The 12,947-nt window shown below is 35.0% G+C and overlaps 1 long non-coding RNA gene across 1 annotated transcript; it reads right to left on the minus strand.

The window, feature by feature from the left end:
* Positions 1–6,068: 6,068 nt before the first annotated feature.
* On the minus strand, positions 6,069–12,943 carry LOC128054641 (uncharacterized). Its single transcript, XR_008200019.1, has 3 exons — positions 12,808–12,943; positions 8,992–9,201; positions 6,069–6,197 (listed from the first exon to the last, which is right to left on the minus strand). It is a non-coding gene; the product is annotated as an uncharacterized LOC128054641 (long non-coding RNA).
* Positions 12,944–12,947: the final 4 nt, after the last annotated feature.

Consider the following 12,947-nt stretch of genomic DNA (forward strand, 5'->3'; position numbering starts at 1 on the left):
AAGGATCTAGTTGTGTTGTTTTTGAAATCCAGTGAGTGCTGTTTTTTAAGATATAATGCACTGCATGCTATAAACCCATTTCTAGCATCAGATGGTGATAAAAAAAAATTACTGAGTATAGTTAGATAATTAGTGGAACCTTCCAGTGTCCTCAAGAGTTAACACAGTAGTACTCGCTGTCCTCATTGCTAAAACTGGTGAGAAGCAGTTTCTAAAGCCCTCTGTTGCTTACAGTTTTATTAGGTAGTTGTTTTGTGAAAAGGAAATAACCTCTCTCAAATTAGTCTAAAAATACTTGATTTATAATGTGACTTTTATTTTCCATTTCCAAATAATTGTTTTTAAAATTTTACAAACAAGTGAATTTGTCTTGTGTTTAGGTCTTAAGAACACCTTACTTACTTAGATAAGAATCTGTTAAATATCCAAAAGAGAAAAAAACCATGGTTGATTCCAGCAATGCAGTACAGGCAAACTGTAATCATAACTGATTAATGTTTTCATCTATTTGAATTAATTTTCTTACTAGTTCTACATTTGTCTCTAACACTGTCAGAAGTTTTCTGGAGGCTTTTTGGTAGGGAAGTGATGAATTTTAAGAAGGCCAGATATTAATTTGCCTAATATGACTCGAAGAAAACTGTTACACAAATTGATGTGGCTTTCATAATGCAAGTGACGAGTTGCCCTAAATTTCAAAATATTTAAAGAGGGAATGAACTGCATAATCTTCTAGTAACATCACACCATTTTTAGCGTAATCCTCTTCCTTCACTGAAAGGACACACATATGTGCAGTTGAGCAGGAAATCTTGGGGTTTCTCCTGCATTCTCAAGTTTTGCCAGAGTTCAGCCTGGCTATCAGCAGCTGGCTCCCTCAACAAGACTAGGTTACTGATAGAAAGTTTTAAAACATCAGTTCGTTTCTCAGAACTTGCTTTGTTCATTTCACTAAAGAATTCTTGAACCACTTGCTTCTAGATGCTACTGGACACTCTAATACAGAAGTAATTTAGCTTGTAAAAGGAAAAGAAATTATTCTTCAGATAGACTGCTTAGAATTAGATTTGTGATCCGTGCTTTCCTTGTGTGTGAAATACTTTAGAGTACTGCTATTATGATTCTTGTTATCCAAACTAGACGATTATGTACATAAAACGGAAGATTTTCTTGTACTAGTGCTTATTCTTCTTAGATCGACACAATATAAGAAATCCAATTTGTGTGTGTATGTGTTTAGATTCCCAACTCTTCCTAGTGGTAGGAAAAAAACTGCAATAATAGGTCACCCTGATATCTGCTGACTTTAATCATCCAGGTAAAATATCAGGAGTTTTCTTCGAATACTCTTCCAAATTTGTTTGTCTTGAACAAACTGAGTGCTAGTACTTACTATTCAACATGCTATCGTAATTGTATTTAATAGTAAATATATATATATATATATAAGCAATGATTTTTAAAGGGAGCTCGAGAGAGTTTTTCAATTTCTTTTTTGCAGTGTATAGAGGTTTCATATGCATGAGTGTTTTGTTATTTAAGATCTTTCTAATTAAAAGCATCCAGATTCCCGAAGTTCATTTGTAAATAGTGATTTAGAACTCTCTATGACTAGATTCTTAGGGAAGCTCATAAAGGCTTATCTAAACCATCATATAGTTAGCCAATAGTATCATGCTGAATGCTCCTTCTTTAGGAGAACCAGTCAATGTAGGAAGGAGAAAGGAGAGGTCTTACCTTTTTCCTGATTGGACCCAGGAAGGTTACGTTCTTTGGTGTGAGTGTTTCCCAGCTGCCCTCCTACCATCTTAAGTTCTCCAGTGAAATGCTCTAGAAACCAACCTGCCTTTTCCCTTCCTGGATGTTCTGTACTTCAAAATTTCATATCTTTCCTCAGAAGTCGCACTTCTTTGTTGGCTGTGGTTGGCTAGATTTTTAAGGGGAAAATGTTTTCCAGTAAGTTTTGAACAAAGTGAAGAACATGGGATTAAATTTCTCTTTTTTTAAAGACTTTATGGAGACTGAATCTTAATATCTTAGATTTCAGGCAATACGACCACATTTCAGGCACCATAGAAAGCAGTATTTTTATTAGATCGGTACCTTGAGAGTACTTCCCAGTTTCCTTTGAGACTTTTCACTATTTCTTTTTCTCTGCTTCAGAACTCAGAGGTTTCCTTCTCATTTCCAAATTTCAGTAACTTCCCCATTTCCTGTATTCCATTTATCCTATAAAGTAGTATAGAAGTCGCATCTGTATTTTTCCAACTCTTGGTACAGTGATGGGAGCGTAGAGGCACCCCTGGAGTAAAGGAACTAGGGACGGCATTAGTATTTGCCAAGACAAGTGGTCTAGGGCAAATAAAGGGAAGGAAGTTTTCATTGAAAACTTAATGAAACCCAATGGATAAGGTTCATCATGTCATATTTTGTCAAAACACATTATTTGTAATAAAATTCTAAATACCTGTCCTTTTCTTGTTCTGTAGGTGATGTAGATGATGTTGCTTGTTAGTTAAAATGCCTTTTATAAAAGAAAGTCCTGCTTCTTATCATGATGTATGTGACTTAAATGACTGTTTCATATTAAAACTATTTCTTCCTTATGTACTGCTTACATATACCTCTTTTTGGGATATTAGTTCAGTACTTTTATACAAATCTGAGTGTGTTCCACATTGGTGACATGTATTTTTGCAGTAAATTTTTGTTTTGTTCTTAGAGCATGTTTAAAGTAACACATGCACTAGTGCTGTGATCTGTGGCAACATTACTGTAATTCAAATTGGAAAATAAAATGTTTCCAGACTTTGTCCAACATTTATTCCTATGGCAAAGGAAATTACTATGTAATACTAATTATTTCTTACGCTGATATGTTTAAGCTACTCTATGAAGTATGTGAGACATCAGTATTTATGGGTTAGTATTAATAGATGGCCTGATGTCGGAAATGGAAGAGAGGAATAAAATTGGGTGTTGGCAGTTCCTAGAAGCACTCATAATAAATACTTCTTAAAAATTTGATCTTCTTCCTACAGTTATATCTTAACTGACAGTGCATATTAGATTTTTTTTAGCCCATATAATTAAAATTATATAGTAGACTTTGAACTTATTTTAATGTCTTCCAACCAAGAAAGATATCATTCACTCCACCATAATCAAAATAAATAGTAATCTTCATTTATTGAGAAACTATTTATTAAAATAACATGAAATGCCTCTAGTTAGAATTTGTAACCATTGATGCAAGGCTTCATTGGTGTTTGTACTCTCTGATGAAAAGATTTGTTAATGAAAATGATAAGATTTTAATGAAAAATGTTTAATCTTGAAAAAAATTTTAGCTTTTTATAAGCATTTATTTCAGAATACTAGTTTAAAAGCATTCTTTTGTCATCAAACCAAGTACCCAAAAGAATTGTAATAGATAATACTTGCAGATTTGCATATTTGAAATTACACACTTAACAGAAAAAAAAATGCTTGTGAGTGCTTAAACTGCATATCTTTTTAAAATATTTAAAATTTCAGACTTCTATCAATTTAAACTATCCTGAATTGATAAGATTTTACTATATCAGTGATGTATATTACAAGGTTAATGTCTACTGATGTTGTCATTTTTGGCATGGTTGTTTTGGTATGTAACATACATTTGATTGCCAGCTATTGATACAACTGACATAGCAATGAATCTGATTCAGTTCTTAGAAAAAAATTCCAGATGCCATACTGTGTCATAATCCCATTATATTTTATTTGAATGCTCAGTGTTTTCATTTTTTTTTTTGTATTTTAATGTTAGTTTTTTTTTTTTTCTGGCACTTCATATACAGTCTTTTAGAACTGGATCTATTTCTATTTGAATCATAGAGTTTTAAAGAAGTATTCATATTAAATGATTCGTGAATTGCTTTGTAGAAAAATTTGAATGAAGTATAAAATGACTAGGTTACCTCCAAATTATTTTCTTTATGTAGTTAACATGCAGGTTACAGTTTTCAGAGAAATAAAATTGGCTTGGTAACTGAATGCAGTAGATAATGGGCAGTTTGGCTTCCAACTAGTAAAGAAATAATTCTCAATTCTGAATACTTTTTAATAATTACTGTAAATAATGGTAAGCCAGTTTTCATTTTTCTTTTTAATATACTATTTCCTTCTCATTATTTTTCCTTAAACAGCTGCTAGAATTTTAAAATTGGAGTTTAACTTATCTTCCACATTTTAGTTTTTTATTCTATAGGTAAGTAGTAAGATGTGTAGAGGTTCTATCAAAACAGTCTGTGTTATTGTTGGCTGTTCTTTTCAGGGATCATGCTAAATGTCATTTGTGCATTGTATAAAGAATGTTATTCACCAGTATATAGACCTACTATTAGTTGAAATTATGTATGGCAGGCTTTCTTGAACAATATGTATTGTAAATTTGTTTCCTGTTAGTGTTATGCTTTAGATTCTTTTAAATAAAGCTAGTTTTTAAAGAGAAAAGTAACTGTTTTTTAAATGCTTGACTTTCATCAAGACAAGTAAGTGTGATAGTCTTGGCTGTGGGTAGGAAATGTGCCAGGAAGTGTTAAGCAGGGTGATAGCTCCAGCTTACTAGGAATTTAGTTTTATACTGAGGAGCAAACCAAGATTTTTGTTGTTTTCCCTATGAAGTTTGTACACAACACTGAGTCCTGAGTTTCCTTAAGAAAACGAACAAACCTCTATTTTGATTGTTACAAATTAGGACTCTAGTTTTGTTAATAGAAAATTAACTGGAGAGGAGTTCTATAATCTCAGCAGCATAGTGATCCTTGAAGTAGAGCTACAGTATTGCTAATACTGTAGCAATATTAAGAACAAACTTGCTTGAATGATAAAATTAGGTTTACAAAAGACACCCAAAATCTGTTTGAAAAAATCATCAGGTGCCTTGAGAAAAACAAAGATGCATAAAATGTGACTGTATCAGTTGATGCAACTTGGTATTAGAGGTAATAAAGGTGACAATAAGATAAAAGTACATTGAGGTGAAATTTGAATGTACCAAAGGTTTATTTAAATGTGTGGAAGGGGAAAAAAAAATTATCCCATCTGTTGTAGGAAAAAGATGTACAGAGACTTCTGATCAAACAACATTATGAAATTGATGGTCTAAGGTATCACTTTGTTTCAAACATATAACAATGATAAATATAAAAAGATTGGGTTCAAAACATAAATATGTATACACACAGACCAGGATAAGAAATAAAGGAAAAAATAAACTATGCTGAAGCAGCATCCTGCATGACTCTGAGCCCAAGGCAGAAAGCTGTCAAAAACTCTAATCTGGCAGGGTAATGAGGTCTAAGTGCTACTACATTCCAAACTTGAGATGCAATAATGCAAACTTAAAGGGAAATGTATAGCTTTAGATAATTTTTCAGCCCAAAATACAATGAGCTAAGTGTTGATCTCAAGAGCGTATGAAATAAATAATCCTAAGGAATAAAAAATCGTGAGGAAAGTAGAGGAAGGAAATAAGATAATAGGAAATAGAATAGAAAACAAACACTAGAGAGGAATAATAGGGCCACAAATTGGCTATTTAAAACATGTAAAAGATTTAATATTTAAAAGAGTTATTTAAATAGTTAATCTTTAAAAGATAAAAGAGTTTATTTAAAAGGTGAATAAAATTGATGAGCCTCAATTTGGTGAAATTGGTGAAACTGATTTTTTTAGTGGTCAGTAGAACAGGAATAACCGCTTTAAGCCTGGTGGGAGCTGGGATTACTTGTGCTGCTGCCTCACATGTGAAAAAGGTTAAAAAGCAAACTTGGCTCCAGCTGATACCTGGGACCCTAGCTTATAGGCCTAATGTGGCTCAAATACACAGTTTTATAATTTTCTCAGTTGGTAACTTGTGTACAGTATCATCAAAGAATTTGAAACAGTAAATTGACGTAACACTTGGCTGAACTGGAGTTCCTAGGACACAGGTTAGAGGCAACTTAAAACTGCCAGAAAGGAAAGGAAGAACCTAAGAAAGAAACAAAAGTAAAAAGAAAAAAAAAAAACCCACTGTAAATCAAAATTTCAAAACATCAAGAAAACTAATGATAAAAACAGCCAACAAACATCTTTTAAAATTTCGATCCACTTGATGAAAATGACAGCACAGCCTGAAAAAGACTTTAAGAGAAGTACAATTCAGGATCCTGAAAGACAAAGAATAAAAAACAAAAATTATGAAATCCAATGTATAGATATTCATTCGTTCAACATTTAATAATGAGTGTTATTTATGTCAGTCACTGTTCTAACTGCTAAGAACATTGCAGTGCATGCCGTAAATCAAGCAGACGAAACTCTACACTCATGAAATTTTTATTCTATAGAAAAAGAAAATAAACTAAAAGTGAATTAGAGAATAAGTGCTAAGAAGAAATAAAAAAGGGAATGCTGAGCCTGGTAAGGTGAGGTGCTACAGCAAATAGATTATGTTTCATTTTGTAAGAAACCACTAAACTGTCTCAATTTTTTGCATTTCCACCAGCAATGAATGAAAGTTCCTGTTCCACTTCCTTGTCAGCATTTGGTGGTGTCACTGTTGTGGATTTTGGCCATTATAATATGTGTTTGTATGTTATTGCTCTAATTTGCACTTCCCTTATGACATATGATGTGGAACATCTTTTCATATTCTTATTTGTCATCTGTGTATCTTCTTTGGTGAGGTGTCTGTTAAGGTTTGGCTCATCTTTTAATCAGGTGGTTGTTTTCTTAAGAATTTTTATGTATTTTGGGTAACGGTCCTTTATCATATGCATCCTTTGCAAATATTTTCTTCCATTCTGTGTCGTGTCTTTTCATTCTCTTGATAGTGTCACTCATAGAACAGAAAAAAACTAATGTAGTCCAGCTTACCAGTTTTCTTTCATGAATCATGCCTTTGGTGTTGAACCTAAAATTTATAAGTTTACATTTTAATTTTAGGTCTGTGATCTGTTTCGAATACACTTTGTGACGTTTAGAACCACTATGCCTAGATTTACTTTTTTGCATGTGGGTGTCCAGTTGTTCCATTTGTTGAAAAGACTGGTTTTTGTCCATCATATTGCCTTTGATCCTTTGTCAAAGACCGGTTGACTGTATTCCTGTGGGTGTATTTCTAGGCTGTCTATTCTGTTCCACTGATCTGTTTGCCTGTCCTTTCACCAGTACCACACTGCATTGATTATTGTTCTTCAAACTTGATCTATCAATTTAGTGCAATCCCAATCAAAATTCTAGCAAGTCATTTTGTAGATATTGACAAATTGATTCTACAGTTTATATGGAGAGGCAAAATACCCAGAATAGTCAACACATTACTGAAGGAGAAGAAGAAAGTTAGAGGACTGACACTACCCAACTTCAAGACTAGGCACAAGGTTGGCCTGTCTTGGAGATTTCTAGGTTCTGGTATGTCTGGCTTTGTAGAATGAGTTAGGAAGTATATCCTCTACCTCTGTCTTCTGAAAGAAACTATAGATAATTGGTAGTTTCTTCCTTAATGTTTGTCACCAGTGACCCCCATCAGGGTCTGGAGCTCTCTCTTTTGGGAGGTTATTGATTATTGATTCAATTTCTTTAATAGATAAAGGCCTATTCAGGTTGTCTATTTCTTTTTGTGTTAGTTTTGGAAGATCATGTCCTTCAGGAAGTTGGCCCATTTCATCTAGGTTATCAAATTTGTAGGCACAGAGTTGTTCATAGTACTCCTTTATAATTCTTTTCATATTCATGGTATCTGCAGTGATATCGCCTCTTTCATTTCTCATATTAGTTATTTGTGTCCTCTCCACCCCCCTTACCCCCCCCACTTTTTTCCCTTATGTAGCCTGGCTAGAGGCTTGTTGATTTTATTTTCATAAAACCAGATTTGTTTTATTGATTTTCTCTATTGATTTCCTAGTTTTAATTTCATTGATTTATGTTTTAATTTTAAATTATTTCTCCTTTTAAAACACTTTTTACATTGGATTTATTTTGCTTTTATTTTTCTAGCTGCCTAAGGTAGACACTGATTAATTTTAGATCTTTCTCTGATATATGCATTTAATGCTATAAATTTTTTTCTAGTCAAACTCTGATAAAACCCTAGCAGTTTAGGCTCTGGTTAAATAATTTCTTCCAAGGTAAGGTATTGCTAAGAACAAATATATGCTCTGGCATATTTCAAAATCATTCATTTCCCATCCCCCTAATGAGAGCTTAAAGATATTTTTGTGTAAATATTCACTGTGAGAAACTGGTGGAGTTTCGGAAAGTAAAACTCACAAAAACGTTGGGGGCTGAGTCCCCCAGACTAGCTTTTGTCTCTCAGATCTGCCCACAGTGAACCTCTAGCAATTTGTTAACTACATTCAGGTTTTCCTGCCTTGGCACTAGTTCCCATGGACATTTCTGCTCTGATTGGTTGTGATTCACTATAAATACAATCTCTCCCATTTGGGGGACAGTGGCTTGCCCTGTGACCTCACTTGTCTTGTGCAGTTAAGAAGAGTTGTTGATCTTTCATTTTGTTCAGTCTTTTTCTTGTTGGGATAGAGTGGTGACTTCCAAGCTCCATAATGCCAGATCAGGAACTAGAAGCACTTAAAATTCTTTTTTAAAAAACTGATAAGCTAAAACAAGTCTAGTAGGAAAAATCATTAAGATCTATACTCTGTAAATGTCAACCTAAGATATTTCGGCCAAAAATAAAAAGGATAAATGGACACTTCACACTCTTCTACACGAGCTCTACCTATACATTTTTGTCTAGCTGTTAATCACATTGCCTTTCCTAAAGCCCAAATTTAAAATAGTAAACTAGTGAATGCATTTAAAACTTAGTGCTGAGATATTGACTTGAAAGCTATTCTGCATTTAGTTCAGTTCAGTTGCTCAGTTGTGTCTGACTCTTTGCGACCCCATAAATCACAGCACACCAGGCCTCCCTGTCCATCACCAACTCCTGGAGTTTACCCAAACTCATGTCCATCAAGTCGGTGATGCCATCCAGCCATCTCATCCTCTGTCGTCCCCTTCTCCTCTTGCCCCCAATCCCTCCCAGCATCAGGGTCTTTTCCAATGAGTCAACTCTTCGCATGAGGTGGCCAAAGTATTGGAGTTTCAGCTTCAGCATCAGTCCTTCCAATGAACTAAAGTTTCTTGGAGAATGACTGAGTCCATTTCCTAGAGTAAAAATGGAAAAAAATTCCAAGTGTGTTTAAATCATTTTGTTGCAAGAATAACGACTTTTCAAAAGGTTTTTTTTTAAAGTTCTGAGGTGGTGTTTAAAAAAATCATAAATCGATCTTTCCTTATGGCCAAATTTGATTTTGATGATCAAAGAATTATGGTTAATTAATTTTAGGTGAAGAATAATAAACATTTAATTTTTGCTTTGCATGTACATTTTCACTCCCTAAAAGCCTGACAATACATAAGGAGAAAATAGGACATGCCTCTATTATAGAACTTGTTTTGAAATTTTTACTTTTTCTAATATTTGTTATATACAAAATAATATAGAGATTTGTATATGTACATTATGAATCAAAAGATGAATAAAGCAAATCCATCACCAAAACTAGAGGCAAAAGGGGAAAAAAAACTTGGCAATTTTTTTGATGCTCTCTGATGGCATACTTTGTTGTAATGAACAAAATAAAAAATAATTTGAGGTGTTCTCTCAATTTTTCTAGGGAACCAGTCAATATCCTCCCGTCTTCCAGTGGGAGGAGCTGCACCTGAACTCTGCTTGCCAGTGCTAGTAATTTTTTTCCCCTCAACTTAATCTTTCCGTGTGAATCAACGTCTCCAGATACTGGGTAGCTGGCTTTCTCAGGTAATTCTTATAGTTTGCAGCTAAACCACGAATTGCCTGGGTCCCACGAATTTCCCTCCTGAAAAGGTTCTCCTTCATGTTTGCCCTTACAGATAAAACCTTACAGAAAAACTTAAGGATGACAAGATCACACACACACAGCGCGTGCATGTATGTGTATATAAGAATACATATATTTAAGCTTTAAACTTGTATGTTCTCCTTTCTTATGGAAGGGAGGACAGCAAGGGGATGGAATTCCTCTCCTATAATGCAGAGCTACATTGCAGATTGAACATATTGCTTTGGGTACTATATGCTTCTTGGGATGAGGGGAGAATGGGGGAACCTGTGTTGTTATTTTCTTGGCTTTGTGAGTTTCTCCTTTCCCCTACTAAAAGCTACCTCTTACCCTTGTGGCTCAGTCTTTGGCATGTATCAGAATTACCTGGAGGTTCTGTTAGAACACAGATTGCTGGGCCACAGTTCCAGATTTTCTGGTTCAGCAGGTCTTCAGTGGGGTCTGGGAATTTGTATTTCTAGCAAGTCCCCAGATGATGCTGACATTGTTGTCAGGGGACCATGCTTTGAGCAACTTTGTCTTAATTCATGCAGTGTGTCTGCAGAAATCAGCTCTTTTGGCTGCCACAAAGAGTGTCACTTGCTAGAGTTCCACCTAGGAGTTAACTGTTATCCTTTCTGACAGCTTTCCTTTATAGTTTTACCACATATACAGGAATCCTTAACCAACAGATTTGCTTTTCATTAAAGTTTTATATAAATGGCATTATTCCTTAAGGGTCTTTGCTTTTTTTTTTTTTCACTCATCCACCCAGTATAAAGTTTAATTAATTTGTATTGTTAGATGATATTCTTTTGTATGAATATACCTACTGATATTTGGCTTGTTTTCAGGTTTTTGCTAGGAAGCTGCTATGGACAGTTACTTCTTTATTCAATCATAGAGTTACCCTCTCTTTATGAAAGGACCCAATCTAGAGGAAATCCTCCCTCCCTTAGACTTTCCCCCTAATTCTGACCCCCTTACTGAGACACTCAATGTGGCACGTGCCCTTCCTTGCTCAGTGACTGAATAAAACACAAGTTATTCAACTACAGATGTCCAATATATATTGAAAAATATATATCCTGTCATTCTTTATTGTGCCTGTTGGTGAATAGAAGTTCTTAATCTTAGTTCAAGTTTTCAATCTTTTTTCTTTAACATAAGTGCTTTTTGATATAATACTTAAGAAAAGCTTAAGTATGACAAGATCATATATAAAACATGTATGTGTATATAAAAATACATGTTTTTAATTTATATTATCTTCATCTAAAATTCATTTTTGTGTGTGACACCATATGCATGTAGCGGTTCAGTCTCGTTTTTTTCCCATATGGTTACAATTTCTAACACCAGTGTATTCAATAGTCATTCCTTTCCTTGCTTTTCCCCATTTATGTGCACACTTTTGCCATATATCAAGTTTCCATCTATACTTGGGTTAGATTAAGATCTTTTTGTTTGCTTTAAATCTGTTAAGGAACACAGATAAGGAACACTTTTAAGATTGAATTAGTTTCTAGGCTTGTGAAACATTTTTTAGGTAAGTACCTAAGTCGAAGTATAAAGATTAATGGTGTTTTAAATTGATATCAGCTGGTGTAATGATTCAATAATAAAACTGATCAAGTTTTTAAAAAAAGATATTCAGAGTGCAAAAAGTTTCATAAGACTGATATAGCAATTTCACTACACAAGTTTGTATGTGCTTAACAAAGTGACTGTTAATGAATTTCCCTGAAACTCGCAAACAGCTCAAAGTATGCTTTTGCTGCTGCTGCTGCTGCTAAGTCGCTTCATTCGTGTCCGTGTCCGACTCTGTGCGAACCCATAGACGGCAGCCCACCAGGCTCCCCCGTCCCTGGGATTCTCCAGGCAAGAACACTGGAGTGGGGTGCCATTGCCTTCTCCTGCTTTTAATTTACCATAAATACATTATATCACTTGTGTTTCTCTATAGTGGCAGAATCTACACTTTAAAATTTTGGAATACATAAACTGTCTTTAGAAGACACAAAAGAGTTTGAAAGAAAATGGTGAAAGTAGGCATTGAACACAAGAGGGAAAAATGTTAAAAGCAACATGAAAAAGAATCTATAGGATTGACTTTTAGGTTTCTTTGCTTGGGAGGACAAGACAAAAAGTCTGACATGGTCCCAGTATTCAAAGTTAGGATATCTTGAGACGATGAACTGTACTGAGGGGTGGTCTGTTTGGAGGGTAAAAAATGATATTTTCCCCTCCCAAGTCTGTTGTTCCTTAGCTTTCCTCAAGGGTTTTTTTCAGTAGCTTTAAAATTTGTATTAATGACTTTCAAAACACAATGTTAAAAATCCCTATCCCTAGGTGGCAGTTTGTAGGTCCTTAGCTTTCATGTTATTAAAAAAAAAATTCCAGTAATTTTTAAAGCGTCTCCAAAAAGCATCCCAAGGAAAGAACATTGGGAGCTACGGCATCAGGATCTTAATCACAGTGTAGCCACACTAATCCAAGTGACAACAGGGTTGGGTATACGGATCTCAGATTTCTTAAACACGGCATGTGGGAAGACTAACACGGCCTTCAAGTTTCCTTTCAGCGCGAAAGTTACAGGTCTCCCTAAGCAACTATAAAACATATCCGTGTCAATTTAACTTATCCTACAGTTGAGATGCTGCCAAGCATTCTTCAGGTGAGTCATACGGTCTTAAGTTCTCAAATCGAGAAACGAACCCTATCTGCACGCTGGTGAGTGGCTTCCGACTGACAGGATTTGAACGACTATAACAGGACAGGCAAGCTTCTATGCCAGAACGTCTGTATGAGCAGGAAATTCCCCGAACCAGAACACCAAATGGTGCTAACTTCTACAGCTTCCGTCACAACAAACAAAAGGCCAGGCTGCCACGGCGCGTGGGCGTCGCACCTGCTTCTCGCGGGTCACGCTTTCCTACGTTCCTTTTTTGCATTTTCAGGCGTGAAGCTTCTTTCTTGCTTACGCGGAAGTGGGCCTGCTACTTCGCAGATTCCCGAAGGGATAAGACCCCAAACAGCGGGAACGCCCCC

The sequence above is a fragment of the Budorcas taxicolor genome, chromosome 10 (assembly GCF_023091745.1).
Source record: "Budorcas taxicolor isolate Tak-1 chromosome 10, Takin1.1, whole genome shotgun sequence".
NCBI lineage: Eukaryota > Metazoa > Chordata > Mammalia > Artiodactyla > Bovidae > Budorcas > Budorcas taxicolor.